Below are 20,089 nucleotides of genomic sequence, written 5' to 3' on the forward strand. Positions count from 1 at the left end.
AAAAGACACTACACTCATGGAAATGGCAGCATTATGTGTTGGACTGACTTGCATAAAAACACTGCATATTACTGCCTGAGTGAAAGGGACATTTTTTTTGTTCAAGGGACCCAAGTGAACTGCCGAGATTTGTTTGCAAAACAGCTAGACTGTTATGGGCATGAGCAGATAGCCTGAGGTTTCTTGGCACAGGATGTCTGTTGAACTCCAGACTGTGTGGAAAATTTGTTTACTTATCAAACAAGGAGGCTAAAAACAACACTGAACAAGGCAGGGGCAAGGCTTATATTCACTGCGTTAAATACGAACACCTAAAAGACATAAAAAGCATACTTCCAGCTACCCATCAACTTAAAAAAAAGTGTATGCTTTTGTGAATGCTGAAAAACAGCTCAGTTCCCTCTGGAATCTAGAATTGAACAGGAAGGAATGGCAGAACTCTATAGAGATTTATTTTATTTGCTCGCAGGACGTGGTTGACTCAGGAACTGGCTTTGCTTGCTGTATCTTTAAAGGACCTGAAGTTTTCTTGGCAGGGAGCACAGAACTGTGAGTTCAGCCAAAATAGACAATAAAGCAGTATAGAGAAACATGCCAAAATGCAGGGCAATTCAGTCCAGAGGCTCATTTTTCCAAAATGATTCACGCTGGAAAGAAAAGCATTTCCCTGTCCTGAAATGAACTTCATGGGCTTTCTGTCACTCTCTGTAAGGAAACAGACAAAGCGCAAAGCAGCTACAAAAGCAGAAAGTCTTCATTAGTGATTCTTTGCTTCTTGTGAAATTAGGTCATACAGTATATATAGAGCATTATGTATACATACACACACAACCATACATTTAGCTTACAGTCTCTGGAGAAAATCAAAAATGGATATGACACATATTACAGTACTTTATGTAATATGAACGCCATTGTTCCATCACTAACTGACACGAACAGTATCTGTATCAACCCACAGCCAAATAGTCCACTCCTTTCTTTGAAAATACCACGTTCCATACAGAAATGTACAACCGATGGAAGTTGAAATCTCAAGGATTGAAACTGAAGACAAATTTTCCAAAACAAATTTAAAAGGTCTGACATGACTTCAGTACAATATTCAGCCACTTCCCGTTTTATCTCCTCAAAATGATCCAAAATGTAAACATTTAAAATTGAAATTTGTTTAAAATACTACAGTCACAATGTTATCCTTTTTTCAGGGTAATGTTCTCACAAAGATTAATGCACAGACTGAACACTATTGCACACCTATTGCCTCAAACATGAAAGGAGGGGCACAGACAATTTATGAATGCTGTATATATTATTTGTTTATATTGATCATGAAAAAAATAAAAAAAACTACTAGCTGGGTGATTTCCAAAGATGAAAGTTCTTGATTACAAAACAGTGGAGAAAAGAAACCCAGTAGATCTGTGATCCTTTACTACAGTCGAGATTCAACGTAATGATAAAAACTTCATCTGACACACATGCTGTATACTACAATGACGCATCCTGCAGAAAACAAAACAGGAATGAATGAATACCTCTTGAAGGTTATGTACTTTTAGACTATACAAAGCAGTAGATGGTGACATTTTTCTTTCTTTTCTGTATGTATTTTAGCCATATTGTTGGTGAGACAAAGTCCCCAAGTAATTTTACCATTCATTTATTTTTTACACCTTTATTAATTATAAAATATACACACTTTGTTCTAGCATATTTCATTAATAATTTGATTTCCTGTTTAGAGAAGCTCAGTATACAGATTTTCATGGGCTTTACAGGATATTCGGTATTATTCTCCCTGAGAATAACTCTTGTAGAATAACAACAAAAAGCATCTGTTTTATAAAAACATGACAATGGTTACAAGCAAGAAGAAGGTATTTGGCCCATTTGGTAGTTAACAAATAATTATAATAATGTTATTGTTTATATAGAATAGTACAAAAAGGTTTAAGGCTTACTATAAATTATAGCTACAAACTAAAAATTTATTATATATACAGTAATCTCAATGTGAGATTTGACACCATATATGGAAAGGCTTTATATTAATAAAAAAAAACAATGTTTCACACCCCTGTAAAACCAAGTAACTACAGAGGGAAAAAAACTCATTGTCGTTGAACTAAGTTCTTAAGGGGTGATGAGAAATTGCTCACATGTACAGTACCGCACTTTCTCCAGAAATACTTTGGGATGAATTGTCATATTACTCTACATAACGTTACTGCTGTTATCATTATGAAATTGTGAAATTGTGGCAGCATTTAGCATTACAGTTAAAGCTGACACCATTATTTCCTTAGCATGCTTCCCATGAAAACCATCTTGTACTGGTTGGTGGCATGAAAAAATGAAACTACACTAAAACAATGGGGTTAATATTATGTTAATGCAAAACACTGCTCAATCGGACATAAGACCCACGAATTAGCATTTTCTGCTTTGGACAAACTTCACAATGAGTCATCACATCCTTAAAAGACCAAATTAGTAGTCAGTATGTGATCAAAGTGCAAAAAATCAAACTAATAAATCAATCAGTTCATTAACACTTGTGTCACCAGAGGTTCTGCAGGTACTGTGCCATTTAGGAGTTCCATGAATCACATTCCATGAGCAAAAAGATCTAACTCAACTGACCAGAGCCTATGAGAAGGGGTGCAAACATGGAAGAGTTCAGAAATGATGATGGAGATGATGGAGCCAGATTATTTACAGTCTTAAACGTCAGTAACAAGAAACTGAACTGAATATGGCTCTTTTTGGACAACCAGCGAAGAGATTTAAGTGAAGAAGATGATTTTTGCATGAACACAAAGATGGCTGATAAGGTCGATAAGGAATCTACAGACTCTGTGGGGAGTTGAACAGGTGTAACAAGCTATCAAGTCAAGTACCAATCAGTCTAAATGGACTGGAGCTGTACAGACAGCTGTACAGACAGTCATTTGTGGTACGGATTTTCTGGACAAATAAACACTTTTCTTACATTTTTCATTCTCACTTCTTTGGGTCTCAAAATCCTAGGCTCCTCTCCGGATATCCTTCTTTCACCTGGTTCTGTCAAGGGACATCAGCTCCCAGGATGTGGCTCGGCAAAATCGGCAGGTCTTCATTTTTGCTTTCACCATGTCTTCAAAATGCTACTTCTCACTCTCTCCGATGCAATTTTCTTGGTTCAGCTGGGAGAAAAGAACCTTCTTTAATAAGATAAGATCACTTTATTAGCCATTTACAATTTCTTGCATTAGGAATTCATCTTTTCGCATACCCCAGCTTGCTCTCCATCAGACACACAGTCAGTGTGAGAAGCTGGGGGTCAGAGCGCAGGGTCAGCCATTGTATAGTACCCCTGGAGCAGTTGGGGTTAAGGGCCTTGCTCAGGGGCCCAACGGAGTAGGATTCCTCTGCCGACCGTGGGATTTGAACCGGCAACCTTCCAACCACAGGTGCAGATCCTTAGCCACAGTGCCACCACTCCACAGCGGTCTTGGGATAGTGGGAGAGGTTCACCCGTGAAAAGAATAAGACAGTAACAGTACTTGGGATTCTTGCCTTGCCAGTGGCGGGACAGCAGAGAAGTCTGTCGGGAATTGCCCCAGTCACATTTGTCCCCTTTCACCACGTTTGTCCACATTGTGGACTCCTTGAAATAATTTTGAATTACATCTTCATTCCAGATCTGTGTGATGACAGTGTGGAGGGGTAGTGTTATTTGTCCTGTCCATTGTGTTAAAAAATTCAGTGGGAATTCCATCAGCTTTGGCAGCTATGTGGTTCTTCATCTGTGTGTTGTCTTTCATCTCCTCCTTAAGTGCTGGTAGAGTTTCAAGCTGGTCTCTAATTGGGTGTTGTGGGATAGAACTGAATATACTACTGCTGACAGTGGATTCTTGATAGAATAGATCTTCAAAGTGCTCATTACAATGGTCATTGACTATTAGTTTTCCTCGGGTACTCGGGTCAAGTCATAAACAGTTCTTGTGGTGGAAAAGAAACCCACTAATAACATTTGCAGTATGCTTCCAAGCTGAATAACTTCTTTTGCCCTGTCTGCCTTCATTTTACTTTGCCATTTGTCTTTGACATTTAACTCCTTTCACCAATAGAAAAATGCAGGCTGAGCATTCAAGTTTGAACTATAAATACCCTCTTCAGAAAAGTGTCAATACCATATGCAATTCAATAAAATCAGACTTCATTGAATGGTTTTTGGAAGGTGCTGTATATTTTATATGGCAATGTGGTAATACTCCCCGAAGCCAACATTACAAAAAGGAACATCCGAACAGAAGCTAATAAATTGCAAAAACCTAAAGGACAAAATGGTCCTTCATACATAAACTGCCGATCTCATAGGACTGTCATGATTAGATGAAAGTTGTTTCATATCAGGTGAACAAACACATGAGAGGAGCCAACCACTTGTATATTCTATGACAAACGTTAGAAATGAAAAAAATGAAAGGAAAGAAATGACAGAAAACAAACATCCATCCTTTTTCTAACAACTTCCTCCAGTTCAGGGCTGTGGAGGAGCCGGAGCCTATCCCAGCAAGCAATGGGCACCAGGCAAGCAGGACACCACAAAGGGCACACAAAGACAAAGACTCACACACACTCGCAGTAGGGTCAAATTTCCCAGAAGCTAATTAACCTGCTAGCAGGAGTGTGAGAGGAAACTGGAGAGCCTGAAGGAAACCCACATGAACACAGGGAGAGCGTGCAAACTCCACACAGACAGTACCTCAAGCCTGGAATTGAACCCAGGGCCCCAGAACTGCTAACGCCTGTGCTACTGTACCGCCCCCATTATTCTATATTCATTTGGATTTTTACTTTTACATTGGGCCTCCACAAGTCTCTCAAAGGTAACGATCCAGTAAATGTTGTAGGTTTCCTAGAAACATGAACAGCCACAGATCTGTCCTGAAGTATCAGATTAGTCCAATTAAGCTTTAATTAATTGTCTTATTATCTAAACAAATTTAACCACAGAAAGAGCCTTACAAAACCTACTGGACTCTTGTTTAAGAATGGATTTGGGGTCCCCAGCATTATATAATCTGAATCTAGATGCTTTTCATCTGATCCTTACAGGCATGTACATTTCTAATACCCCAGAACACTTTCTTTAAAAAAATGTGTTTATTATTGCTATAATAAACATAAGAAACAAAAGCAAAAAGCCAGTCAAAACATTTCTAATTGCACATTTTTTCAAACGCAGATCTCACGTGATTGTTTTCCTTGCTCGAGTCACAGAACTAAATTCACTTTCTTCCAGGGTCTGTCTAAAGTGACTGAGCATGGCTGAGATGTTATCATGTTGGTGAAATATTGCTTATTTAAAGATGCAAAACACTACCATTAGAGAATAATAATGTAACTACTTCTCACTTTGTATGAGTTGAAACTGATAAGCTCTGTTTCTGTTTCTAAGAAACTGTATGAGTTGAAACTGATAAGCTCCTTTTCTAATAAACCGTTTCATTTTGACTTTCACCTTACACTCACTTGGATATTACAAGATGAAAAGTACTTTTACAAAACTACAACAAGACTGTTCTGCTCATCATGCAAAGTGATAGATACTGTATATAATAGGTGGAGTTCACAATAAATGAGGAAATGCACAAGTAAACACATAAGAGAAAAGCTGAAATAATTTTATCATTACGTAGTGTTAATGCATAAGGACAGGAGAGCTGTTAATTTTGTTAAAAAAAAGTAAAACTAACATAATAGGGCACCAGCAGGAATTTTTTGGTCAAGACCTGAAGAGACATTTTATTCCACTGTCTCTGATAGATCATCTTAAGTATATACTGTACTTACTGCTGTGTTCTAAAACAAATTTCTAAACAGAAAACTTCACCTTTAGTAAAAATATAACTAGAAGGCAGCAATGCAAAACTAGTATGCACACTATGGACGTAAAAATACTGTAAAACTCCCATCAACATTAACACTGATGTCTGACATAAGACTAGATTAAGACTTTGCATCTACTCGAGAAACTATACATACACAATGTAGGACCTTGAATAAGTGATCTGATTACATAATTAAAAAAAAAAACTCTTGTACTGAATAATGTGCGAAAATCTTTTCGGGACAATCAAATTATTAAACTAATAGGGCACTGCTTTGAAACATGGAAATCTATGACAGTATTTTATGAATCTTATTTTATAAGATGCATACTAGAAGATTTTATAAGCTTGAGCATGAAATACAAACATGAGTTATTCCATAGTTACCTCCATTACAAACCATCAACAATAACCTATTAAAATCGCAGGTGTGTTTGTATGGGATGAATTATTGAAAATGCCGTATCTGCACTGAAAAGGCTAAGCAAACATAACATAAGTAACCAATAGACATTAGTAATGAAATACAGGAATGGACATGTTTGCTGCTTTTCTTATTTTAAGCTTTACTTGTTCACCGATAAAATAAAAACAAAACTACAGTTCCCATGATTACCAGCACGACGGAGAAAACATCCCTCTCACAGACTTGAAACTACAGCTACTCTCCTCCAAAAGCCTGAACCTTACAAGTGCAAAGCACTCAGAAAATGAGAATGTTTCTCATTGCAGTTTCTGAGGATCTAGGCTCATCCTGAGACAGGCAGGAGCAGTGTAAATATTTCGGATTTCAGCCGGTGTCTCAACTTGAACTTGAGTCTGTAGCATTCAGGTCAATGCATACTTTATGAGCAAGATTCTCTGCTTTCAATATCCACTTTTTGTCAGTCTGCTTTTAAAGCTGTGATCAGCAGGCCTTGTACGTCTACTGTACGTACAAGTACATCCATCCACTTTCTGACCTTTTCATCCAACTTAGGGTCACGTTGGAACTGGTGCCTAGCCTAGCAAGCAATGGGTTTAGGGCAGGATACACCCTGGACGGGACGCCAGTCCATCAGCATTCCCATCCTTATACTGTTTTGTTGGTTGATACCAAAATAATTCCAATGATTCCTACTAAATGTCAGTGATTTATACCAAAGCCAGAGTTTATCCTGGTTTCGGTAGGTAACGCAGCTCACTCAAGATAAGATCACTTTATTGGACATATACAATTTCTGGTATTAGGAACTTGCTCTCCATGAGACACACAGACAGGGACAGAAGCTTGGGGTCAGAGCGCAGGGTCAGCCATTTATACGGCGCCCCTGGAGCAGTTGGGGTACTTGCTCAGGGGCCAAACGGAGTAGGATTCCTCTGTCGCCCATGACTTTCCAGCCACAGGCGCATATCCTTAGCCACAGAGTCACCGCACCACCCTCTCTGCTCTCAAGGGTACGAGAGCAGAGTCAGCAATTGAAGCTTTAACGTGCAACCTGTCAATTTTGAGAATGTTTAACTCTCACAGCAATCCCCATATAAATTGCCTAAATATTTTTTTTTACGCTTTATGGAGAAAAGGTTTGACAGAACACTTTTAAAACAAAAAAAGTCAACAGTAAAATATCACTAAATACTACGTCAGACTGTAGGTATGTGACTTTCTTTAAAAGCAAATTATGTAAAAATATTCTGCTATGCATAATCCTCCATTTGGTCAACAGTTTATATATACCTGTAATATTCCTCCCTCACATGTACTGCAGGTGCATTTTTAGGAGTACTGCTCTGGGATGTGGCCTATCTGATGTCACTAAAGGCTGAAAATGAGCTACAAACAATTTCTAGGCACATTACAAGCTCATTGCTAAACAGTATTCGCAACATCGTGGCAGGGAAGCCATATTTCTGTCCCCTAGAATTTATTTCACTTTTTAAATAAGAATACAGCTGTTGTTTGAGAATGACATGATAGAAAACTATTGCTCACAAAGTCTTTTAGTTGTGTTAGAAACTAAGTTTACAAAGGGTTAGGGTTTGAAGTTGTATTGACATTGAATTTAACAAAGATGGTCGCTTTAAGATCATTTCAGCAACACCGCTGGACTCACATTGGAACTTTTGATAGTGTTTCTCTTTGTGGTCATAAAGGCCATGTATTACAAACACTAAATATGTGAAAAAGAAAATGTCAAAGAAACTCCGAAATGTCATTCTATCTGTAATTCTAGTAGTACATCTACTAATGATTTTAAGGGCTCAGGGTTTACTAATTCTCTAACCATAACCCTAGTTTTCTATCTTTTAATGTTGTGAAATCTGTAGTGGTTTTGATTAAATCAATGCATGTGCTAGAGACAAAATTCATTTGAAGAGTTTCCTGGGAAAATATGCTCTTTACACAACGTTCGGAACAAAATACACAAGTTGTTTTTTTTAACAGTGACTGTTAACTGTTAGGTGTGATGGCTTTTTCTATTCTCCTCAGCTTTTACATGCTAAAGCCTTTCTTTTTATCAACATCCTAAACATCCTCATCCCTCTTGCTAGAACAATGATTTCAAGAATCCTGATCAAATGCTTTGCTAAACCTGGTTTACATCAGACAGCACGGATCGCTTTACAATAAAATAGCCTAAATAATAGTTGGCTTTGTCACATTTAATTTCTCAAGCATCATTCCTTCTAATCTGATGCAATATTCCTCATTGAGAAATATTCCCATTCAAGAAGAAATAATCAGAAATGTTTTTGTCTAACTACCTCTACAAGGTCATGTTGACTGGAGAAGGTATTTAGTCACCCTTCCTTTTTCTGTGCCAGTCACAACTGGAGAATGCCTATTCACCGGTTGCAAAAACATCCCAGGTTTCCTGAAGTGGCAACAACATCCGTAGCTCAATTATGCTCGGTGTCCATGAAATACAATCGGACGTTCCAGAATGTTGCTGAAAAAAACGTCAACAGGTAACAGAAAGGAAAACAAAAAAGTGGGAATGGACAGAAATATCCACGAGGCTGATGAGGTAGCTGTGAAATTAAAGTTTTAAATCCAAACAGTCTCAAAATCAACCTCAAACAAAACTAAAAAAATATATATATTTTCAACATTCAATATCAACAACGCAGAGAACCTATGATTAAAAAATAGAGAAAACGCATATACTGTATGGATTTTGAAGGGCACTTAAACAAGGTCTTTTTTTTTAAATATGCAAAGTCCTACTGTTTTTTCGATGCAGTAGTGACCAGTGCTTTGTAGCAACACTGCTTCTTTTAAAACATCTTTACCATTTGGAGCCAAATTGAAAAGCTTTTTAGTAGTTGGGGCACTCCTGAAAAGCCCCAACACTTTGCCTCAGGAAAGTGACTGGATAAACTGATACTCACTGAAAAGACAACACACAACAAGTGGCATTACAAACATATTTTCGGCAGAAAGGAGTCCTCCAAGATTTTGATTCATTGTTTGCTCTGGGTGGCTCCGTTTTCAAATTCTGCTTCTACGTTTCAGCGATTGGCACAGGAGTTCCGAACAACGAATCAAATGTACATTTCTGATGCGGTGGCCAATTACTGCCATATTCACTTTCAAATTTGGGTGTGCCTTCTCAGCACGCAAGTGGATCACCTCAACTAGGTGGATCTCTGGTGGATTCAGCACAATGTACCTCTCTCTTAAAACCAGCTTCTATCCTACTGCAGTACACATCCTCAACAGCTAACTGCAATGCCTCAGACTCAATACACATCTGCATTATGCACATTTTGCATGGTCTAATGTTTTTTTTCTCACTACTGCAGTACATATTTATTGTCCTACAACATATTTATTGTTTCTGTTATTATTTATTATTTTTGTAATGTGGTGTCTACATTGCATAGTGTTGTCTGCTGTACTGTGTATGTCCCGAGAGATCAGCGCGATTATTGCCATATTGCCATGCGAATTCTTAAACTCCTCTGCTCCTCTCTACTAGTTGTTACTTGTGTATGTCGCAGGAGATCAACGCGAATAAGAATTCCTCTACTCGAGAGAACACGTGCAAATCCAATCGGCCCGTTTTTTGCCTTTCCCACTTGAAAGCAATGCCACAGAGGGACAAACTTGACATGGGGGAAGGCTTGATCCCATGAATTCCTGATCATACGAACTTCCCTGCTATAGTACACTGACCTGCCCAGGGTTCATGCCTGACCCTGGCCTTTTTAATAACAGACATCCACTGTCATGCGCGATTTCAGGAATTACTGAAAGGCGGGGATGATATCATCAGAAGCAGCCTTTCTGTGAAAGTAACTTGTACAGTTCTAATGAACACACAATGGTCACTTCTACACACCCACACTTGGTAAAAGCAGAGGTTGATCGGAGCTGTACTCTGACGATCAACCTTCCTGCAGAGTTGCTTGGATTCAGACCCAGAGGGGATACATTCTGTGTGTGTTCTTGTTTGGGGTGCTCCAGAAAATGGCATTTTCCATCACAAAATAAAACTCCTTTCAAGCCTTCGCTGAACTGCACTGGGACGTCTTGCATCCTTTACACTATAATAATGTACAGCATAGCAAATGTTTGTTTTTCCAGCTGTGTTAAATTGCAGTGGGTTCAGTAATGCTTTTTATTTATTGGTGCCTAAAAAAAGTTGTGTCTCTTCCCAGACAAAACATGCTTTTTGCTGAATGGTGCAAAAACCTGTGACATGATGCTGACATTAGCTAACTGTGGTAGAACTCCAAACCAAACGGAAAGCTATTCTTATATCTGATTATGTTTGAGATATTTTCTTGCATAATCTTGATGCCTGTAGAAAAAAAATATATATAAGGACTTTGGATACTGATTAAATGCTCTTAGTTTCATTTTGATCAGTGCATGAGCTCTAAATCTTCTTGGTTGGCAATAGGCTTTGAGATAATTTAATAATTATCTCAAATAATCTGAATGTCAAATAAGGAAAGAAATGTACCTCTCTTATGAAAAGAACCATGCTTTTGTGTAATTGATAACTTGGAGGATGGACTAAGTTATGTCACCTGCACCTCTCTCTAGCGAGGATTTGTGTAGATCACGCTGATGGACATCAGTGAATGTGATGCGCATATACAGAACACAGAGCGGCTTGTTTTGCACATCAGTCCGACCAATCAATAGGGAGGTCGAAGTGTATCGGTCTGATCAGGGGTGTCTAGTCTCTACAGAAATTCCATTTGTACTGATGGAGAGCAGCCCGACTGGACTACCCTGCAGTATTCCAAGACCTGTGGGGTCATTCTGGCATGACAGTCTTCCAGCAGCTAAAGGCTTGTTCTCACACTGCCCACCTTACAATGGATTCTTGAGAGACGATACGATAGTTATGACGTGGATGCCCCTACTCAGCAGACCTGAACCCCACTGAACATCCTTGGGACCAGCATCTGGGGTGACTTGTGGCCTGTGTGACTCACAGACCAGGCATATACAGTACTTGCCCATGCTCTATAAGAAACACGGGACAGAATTCCTCAAACACAGCATCTGCAACCAGATGCAAAGCATACGTTTCAGATATACTGTATAGCTTCCCTCAATGGCTATCCTGTGACTTTCACACTAGACCTGCTGTTGATGACAAAGGGTTATCAGCTACATGAATGTAACTGTGCCATATCCGTTCAATTAAAACGTTACTACACTTTCTAGAAAAGGGTTTGTCAATATTCTAAATATTTGTGAACTTGTTGCAGTTATAAGTGATATGTTTCTTCTGATGCTCAGTATATTATCCCATATTGCATCCCAATCAACACCACAGACACATTTCAAGGACAAGTGTTTTGCAAGATAGGCCACCTGCTCAAACTTGCAATTAATTAACAGAAAGAAATTTCCATCACATACGGTAGCTCTCCAACATTTCTGGAGCAAAATATAAATGGTTGATAGGCTCTGTGATTGTATTTTTTGGATCTGAAAGGCAAACTAATCTATAAATGCCCTAATTCCACCGAGTTAAGGATTTAATAAACTAAGGTAAATTAGTCCATCAAACAAAAATATCGTACAAAAATCAAGGAAAATTTTACACATCTGAATCAATCCTTTACTCTTACAGTAGTGACATAACCGACACTACCATGTTTTATTCAACTCTGCTATTAATCAGGTCAGGTCTTCAGGTAGGTAACAGAACTGAAAATCAATAAAAGGACTGGACAGCAGTTACCTATTAGTTGCCAAGTGTCATGAGCAAATCAGAGCTTAACACTACCCATATTTCTACACATAAATACCAAGTTTTACATCTGTTACTTATGAGGGTAAGTCAATAAGTAAAGGGGATTAGGGGATAATTCACTAAGTATGCTTCACAGATGGAGAACAGTCTTTATTTCAACATATTCCTCAGGACCCGGCTCATATTTCTGTAACCCCTTTCCAAAGTTACGGATGGACTGGTAATAAAATTCATGGTGTTTGCTCCCTGGGCCATTCCTGCTATGCCACATGAGACCCGAGACAAAATTCCCTCCTTGGATAGCTTGGTGCATTGGGCCAAGCATGAAAATCCAACAGGAGGAGATGCCGATTGTCAGGTGGGTGGGGTTTCATTTCCGAACCTAGCTCCTCAAAGTGCGAGAGTGCGCGAGGGTCATTGTTGTAGAGTGACACTGGTGAGGAGTGCACCATGATGTTTTATGCCTACTGGTGGCCAAAGGAAGCTCTCTAAACACAGGGTTTCATTGATGACCACGCCCAAGTGGTGGCTCAAGGAGGTATATCACCTTATCACAGGGCTATCCATGACCCTGTGAAGAGCTGGCAGATGTGAGTGACATGCATATGGAGATGCTTTAAAAACAAAGCAGTTCCTCCCCCTCTGTCAGGTGTATTTGATAGATATTTCAAATTTCCAGTTTGCATATTGTATTAGTCTTGTAAATATGTAGTACTTCTACAGTATACGCACCCTGGCTAGCTCTAGTTGGTGGAGTGAGAGACCCATAATCTTAGGGTTCGTGTCCCACGTCGGGCGCCTGGTCCTCCATGATGGAGGTTGGACACAAGGCTAACAGCCCTGTCCCGGAAAAACCTGTTGTTATGGAAACAGCAACATGATGTTGCTGCCTCTACATGCCAGAGGGTATAGCAGGCAAACATCCATCTACAGTATACAGTATATACTGTGCATTCAGAATGAATTAAAAGATAAGATTTTCTTTAATAGGGCAGCACAGTGGCACAGTGGTTAGCATTGCTGTGATACAGCACTAGGGCCCTGGGTTTAATTCCCAGGGTGCTATCAGTGTGGAGTCTGCATGTTCTCCTCGCGTTTGGGTGTTCGCCAGGTTCATCCCATAGTCTAAAGACATAGCGGCAGGCTATTTGACATCTGGGAAAACTGGCCCTAGGTATAAGTGTGTTTGTGTCCGTGTATGTCCTGTGACGAATTGGCGACACATCCAGTAAATCACACCTTGAGTCTATCGCCTGCCAGGACAGGTATACAGAATAGAGAAAAGGTACTTTGAAATGTAACATAGTCACATTTTGTTCAGTAGATTGTGTCTTTAAAGTGAGCAAAGCTATCAACCATGGAATTAAAGATTTTGATTAAAACCCAGTTCCCAATAACTGCACAGTAAAAAAAAAACTTCAAGGCTCTGTAGTGTAAAGAGATCCTTATTGACTCCATAAGGAACTGGAAAAGAAGAAGCAATAACTGGGCGTACGCCCAGACAATGTCTAAGAGTTCTGTCTAGGCTTGACACACTTTGCATATTTTGTTTCAAGGAAGAAAGACCACTCTGAGAAATTCATAGATCCTGCACCTCATGAGGCTGTTTTTTCCCTACAAGGTGGACAGAGATTACAATGACAACAGGGAGGTTTTTCTCTGTGACCGAGTGACGCAGAAAGGCATGCAGCAAAAGACTGGAGACGTTTATGGACGCCAAGGACACAGCCAGAGATATACAATATAGGATCAGCATTACCTGCCCGTGCTGTAATAGCATCTGCTGAGCATCCAGGAGCTGTGTCAGCGCCTCAGATTCGGACGTCGTGTCTCATTGCAAGTCTGTCTCTACTTCTGGCCCCTGAAACTGGGCTCTGCGCAGAGACAGCGATGCACGAGTGTACACATGCGAACCTGGTCGCTGCTATTTATAAGGCGTGATCTCAGAGTACAGTAGATGCATAAGGCTGAAATAGGAAAGAAAGCAGCAGGGAGAGATGTATTGCTTTCAGTGACAGGGGTCATGGGTCTCCCCTGACACACGGTATCCTAATAATTTGATTAGTTTGAGCTAATTACTTTTCAATTGCCTGTTTATAAACATCATATATCTATGAATTGGCTTCATTATTCTGCTCTCCTCCCCACTGACAGCTGATGTGTGGTGAGCGTTCTGGCGCACTATGGCTGCCGTCGCATCATCTAGGTGGATGCTGCACATTGGTGGTGGTAGTGGGATTCCCCATGACCTGTAAAGCACTTTGAGTGGAGTACCCAGAAAAGCGCTATATAAGTGTGAGCAATTATTATTATATGCTTATATATGCTATTAGTGCACCTCTGCAATATGTTCTTTTTGCGCACACCACATTGTTTTTTTATTTTATTTTCACTACCACATATTTATTGTTCTCTACTACATATTTATTGTTCTGGTTATTATTTATGATGTGGTAATGTACTGTCTACATTGTGTGGTGTTGGCTGCGATTGTGTTGAGAGCGCAGTTTGAATAAGAATTTCAATTCTAGTATTGATTTATGTTCAATATCCCCCAGAACATCTGCATTTAAAAATCCCTCAATACCTTAAAATACACCAATGATTTACAAATTGTATTATTACGTCATCCTCTGATCCACAATCTTAAACTTTTTTAAACACTGGCTGTGTAAAAATAATGCAACACAAAAAGGCATATTTTGATACATTATCATGGTTACAGAATGTATATTGTGCATCCAAAAATAATTAAAAGATTTTCTGGAATAGGGCAACACAGTGACACAGTGGTTGGCACTGCTGCCTCGCAGTGCTGTGGGCCCGGGCTCAATTCCAGACCTGAGGTCCTGTCTGTGTGGAGTTTGCATGTTCTCCCCAGATTTGTGTGGGTTTTTGCTGGGTTCTCCAGGTGCCTCCCAAAGTCTAAAGACGTGCTGGTAGGTAAATTGGTTTCTGGGGAAATTGGCCCTGGAGTGTGTGCGTCTGTTTGTGTGTGTGTTTGTGTGTGTCTGTGTCTGTGTGTGTGTCTGTGTCTGTGTGTGCCCTGTGACGGACTGGCGTTCTGTCCAGGATGTATCCTGCCTTGTGCCCGTTGCTTGCTGTGTGAGGAACCTGCTCCCCAGTGACCCTGAATAGGATGAAGTGGTTCATAATGAATTCATAACAATGAATGAAGCAGTTCATTACAATTAATCATTGCCAAACACGTAATAAGAAAAGGAAGCAGAGGAACGTCTGACAGCCCGACAACCCCTTGAATAATAAATAATCTTCATTCCAATAATTTTCAAGCTAGATATTTTCAACTTAAAAAATTAACGCATTTAAAAAGGTTTTGGAGCTGAAATATGACGTGTGATAATTAACAATGATCAGAATTAACTTACCTGTACACAGAGTGGAGTATGGTCTGGTATCATATCCACACAGATCACAAAAGGGCAAAGCAGTCTCAAAGTAGTCATGACTTTTTCTCTCCAATAACCTCTGCTGTGGGGAGGCAAACAACAGGTGACATCAGAACTTCACTGAACATTTTACAAGCCTGTAGGATTTATTTTATGCTAACGTATCACAAGATGTACTGTATAACTACTTTGTAACAGTGTAAGGAACTAATATAAAAAATAAGCAAACAAAGCTACAATAATAATAATAATAATAATGCACCACTCTGTTCAGTGTATGGCCTGCTCAACCTTGGGGGTCTTAAAAAATTAAACTACTAAATAGACGTTGTGTTTAAAGTTGTTAGCGCAAATACTTTAATTCCAAACCTATGGTTTCGGGTTAGTTTCGTCACTTATTAACCTACTGCATAGTGATTTCGTTTGAAAAGAAATAAGAAAACAAGACGCACCTTAAAACTAATAATAATAATAGCACAGCATGCAGTAAAATACTCCATTTTAAATATTATAAATATATGTTCTAGCTTAATTGCTTTGTCTTTTTCTTGTTTTATTATTAAGCGCTCTTAAATGACGTGTAATTAAAGACGTAATCTTAAATAAAAAGGAAACAATTCTCAGAAAAATTTGATACCAGGTTTTTATATCTTGATTACCTTTTTTTGGACAGAAAGCAAAACATGATATTTACCTCTCACTGCAGTTCAAGCATTTCGCTTAAAGGAAAAACACCATAAACGCTACCTCAGATTTTACTAATGGTATTGTCATTTTTTTTAAACTACAGTACACGCTGCAGTGTAAATGTTTTTATTAGACCTTCTAATACAGTCTACGTTTCATCAGGAGAAAATTAAGAAATCGTTCTAAATATTCAGTCTCACTGCATATTAAATAATCACCTGACCTACAAAGCTCAGCACTGGCTCTGCTCATGAGCGACTATTGAAATGGGTCAGTGCAAAGCATTTAAATCTACACTACAATCTAACAATATTTTAAAGCGTATTTTTAAATATTTTTTTGTTTGTTTTCATATGCAGCAGGAAATATTTTTAAAACACTTACAACTGTTTGGTTTGACGGTCTCTTTTCAAAAGTAATGATGTTGCCCTTTGCCAGTCGAAAATAAATTATAATTACATAATTCAAGAAGGTAAACTAGGTCAGCTTTTTATAAACGGCCGTGCACAAGCATTTAGCAAATGCACATTTTGTAGGAGCAAAAATGCATAGCAACGTGAAATGTTTTCGTTTTCTGTAGTTCCTTATTATTATAACCAGTACATATTTTGAAAACAAAGCTACTTTATCATAAATTCTAAAAGATGGCTTAATGCTTCGTATTCATAGAAAATATATCACATATAATTTCACGAAGGGACTATCTTCTCATTTAACCTAACAGACATTTGAATTTAATAGTTTTCCTGACCATCGTTATTACTCATTTCCTATTTTTGCCCTAGTTGAAATGAAAAGATTGAGCTTTTACCTAGCTTTTACTTAAAAAAATATATATAAAACTTACTTTAAAAGTAATTCCAATGCTGGGCAGAAGCAATTATCTTGATTTGTACAGTACAGAAGAACAAGCAAAACAACAACATCAACAACAGCAATAAAAAAAAAACACGCATCTGAATCCTGCGCTGATTAATTCCAAGTTCAAGATCAGTGATCATTAAACCCTGAACCGGTGTCCGCCCGGGTCTTCGGGCAGTGCAGTCTTGTCATTCTTTTGCAGCCCGTTCATGTCCCTCGGTTACTTTTGTTAGCTGAAAACAGCGCGGTCACAAGGAGAAAGAGAGAGAGAGAGAGCGACTACAGTATCTGCAGCCTCCCCCCGCTCCCCTCCAAGCTCTCGCTGGCTGACGGTGAACCGAACATCAACGAACAACGAAAGTCTTTCTGTCTGGAGGTCAAGTTTTTTTTTTTTGCACTCCTCCTGCTAAGAATAGCTTTTAGTCTATCGCCGCGGCACCGACGGCTTCACCCGCCAGACTAGGCTATCTGCCGTATCTGTGGAAGATTAGAAAAGTTCAAATAAGGTGAACGGCGAGTCACAATAAGCCCATTAACGAGCGCCAGGCTGCCTCCGCTTGTCAAAACCTAAAACCAACGAGTTATCATTTTAAAACAGAATATCACTCGAGTAGGGGATACCAGCGCAGTCATATTCCCTGCTGCAACACCAGCCATGATGAAGGCGAATGTAAGCTTTTACCCGATAGTGGACAGTAACTTTTGTGGCGCATGAAAAAAATAAGTTTGCTTTGCAGTACATTCAAATCCAGCGTGTATTTGCCGGCAAAATAAAACATTTTTTTCCCCTGTTGTCGCCGTTATTTTTTTTAAGTGAATCCTTTACTGTTATTTATAGAACACTGAAATATGCAACAGAAAACAGCCGTGTGTCGTGCCCGACAAGTTCAGTTTACTGAAAACGACTTTTCAAGTCCGACCCGACACGAGAGAGCTCCGCTGCAGTCGCAAGAAGACGTTTGCAGGGACAAATCTTCAAAGTTCAGGCATTTGAATATGCTTTGAATGCTCAGGTTGATTAGACGCAAATGTAACCTTTGTCTGCGCATTTCGGTAACCTGAAGTGGTCTTAATACTGCGACGTGTTTTTTTTTAATTCCTCCCTGCATTTTAAAGTACAGTCTTGCTTGGACTCAATGTCTACAATATTTTTTTTTTGTTTCACTGGTTAGTAAGCTATCATATTGCATGTCGTTCCCAGACGAAAGTTGCATAACAAAGCAATACCACACCTATCCTTATTTGTCTACCCACAATGTATTGTAGCACGTTGCACCTGTTGTTTACCGGCCTATTTCATATTTCGATGAGTGCGCACATCACAAAACGTGTTCTCCGTTTCTGTGACTCGGACGGTTTTCTTGATGAGCTACACACCTCCAAGTGCTTCGGGTGATATCAGGTCTGGACTTGTTCTATACTCGCTCTGCGAGACCTCGTTTTTCAGTTTTGTACTTCACAGTGGTTTTGATATTTCACTACCGCCTGTTTAGTCTGGTTCATATTCGGAGTTGGGAGATTATCATTTTTTTCGAACATGCTTCGCTGACGACATTTTTTTTTTCTATAGTGGACTTATTTGCACCCTCCCATACGTAAGACTTTCAGAAGACAGTAAATTAGAAATAATAATGTAATGTACAGTATCACAATATCAAAAGATGGTGGATTCATTCTAAAAATGTGGTTTTACTAAAATATTGAACCATGATAAACGTACTGATGGAACACCGGAATCCTAACATTATCTTCTGCTCTCAACGGTCTTTTTTTATTGTTAACGCAAGTTTTTTTTTAATCCCCGGATCGCTGTGGAAGTCAAATAACCATAAACAGTCAATACTGATATTTAATCTCAGTTTTCAACACCTCCTGTGTTATTCTGCTTATAAAATTCCTAGAAATGCGCTAACATTTCCCTAAGATCATTTTCTGTTACACTGATACGCATGATGTAAGGTCCACAACTTGATCTGCAAATGCATTTATTTGGTTTGCAGTGACACACAGTACAGTGTACATACAGTAGCAGTATTATTACTCATTATGACTGTTCTCCCGCCAGTTCCTTTACAAAATGGTTTTATGCCTTGGTACAGCATATAGGAGGCATGCCTGTGATAAGGAGCCTGACCACAGTTGTCTTGTTTCATGACAACCTTTCAACACCATGGAAGTCCAGAGGTTTTCAAATAAACGTCTGTTTACAATAACGTATTCCATCAAAAATAACGTTTATACAGAAGAACCAGACAAATTCAGTTTGTTGAAAGAAGCCTTGAAAGACTCTGTTTCACTAAGTTGGGTTTGTGGTGTGTTTCAGACTCCCACAAACCTTTGTGTAAAGAACTGCTCTCTCATATGTAGCAATAATAACATGTTGTTTCTTTACAACCTGATGTGCAGCAGAAATAAAACATATTAGCATTTAACTAAAAAGGTCCAGAGAAGAGCATTATTCAGATATTGTATTTCACTAGAGTGGGAACAGCTGTTAATAATATAGTATGGTACTGTAAATGTACTGAATAGTGGTTATACAGTACATTGACACCTCAGTATCAATCAAATTGTGTAACACATCCGTTAACTCAGTTTCTTTTTGGCTTTTAAATTCTTCTGTGTGAATTCTTTGTGACAACTGCAATTCTTATGCAACAATGTGTCGGTATGATATTTATTTTATATTTAGCATTTAGACAAAGACTCTGAGCCCATCCCACCTCAACACAGGCAAAAGTGAGCTAGAAAGCGTTAAAATGTTTTGAAAGCAACAGTAAATGAATTCTGCAAGAAATAAAAAAAGACCTTTAAAGGATTGTGGTGATTTTTAAATTGAGCTAATTTTCAAGTATTTTTGTGTACTGTATACAGCCATTACTGGACAGAGATAAATTATGTTTGTAGATTATGAAATTGGCTTCTCATACCAAATTAATCTTCATAAAGATCAACTAGAAACAGTCGTCTGTTGAAAAATGTACCCTGCATGAATAAGTATAAAAATTGTTTATAAAAAGAGTTATTGTAAAAAAACTTGATCTGA

At 38.7% G+C, this 20,089-nt stretch overlaps 1 long non-coding RNA gene across 5 annotated transcripts in view; it reads right to left on the bottom strand.

The window, feature by feature from the left end:
- Nucleotides 1-17,605, bottom strand: part of LOC148654438 (uncharacterized) — a 133,927-nt gene extending 116,322 nt beyond the window's left edge. For 3 of the 5 annotated variants that reach the window (XR_015941445.1, XR_015941444.1, XR_015941443.1), the window contains exons 1-3: nucleotides 17,030-17,605; nucleotides 15,475-15,577; nucleotides 2,996-3,188 (exon numbers count right to left, since the gene is read on the bottom strand). This is a non-coding gene — a long non-coding RNA (uncharacterized LOC148654438). The remainder of the gene's footprint in view (nucleotides 1-2,995; nucleotides 3,189-15,474; nucleotides 15,578-17,029) is intronic. The other 2 variants (XR_015941447.1, XR_015941446.1) reach the window with 1 other exon arrangement.
- Nucleotides 17,606-20,089: the final 2,484 nt, after the last annotated feature.

This window comes from Lepisosteus platostomus, chromosome 9, assembly GCF_059453375.1.
Source record: "Lepisosteus platostomus isolate fLepPlt1 chromosome 9, fLepPlt1.hap1, whole genome shotgun sequence".
NCBI lineage: Eukaryota > Metazoa > Chordata > Actinopteri > Semionotiformes > Lepisosteidae > Lepisosteus > Lepisosteus platostomus.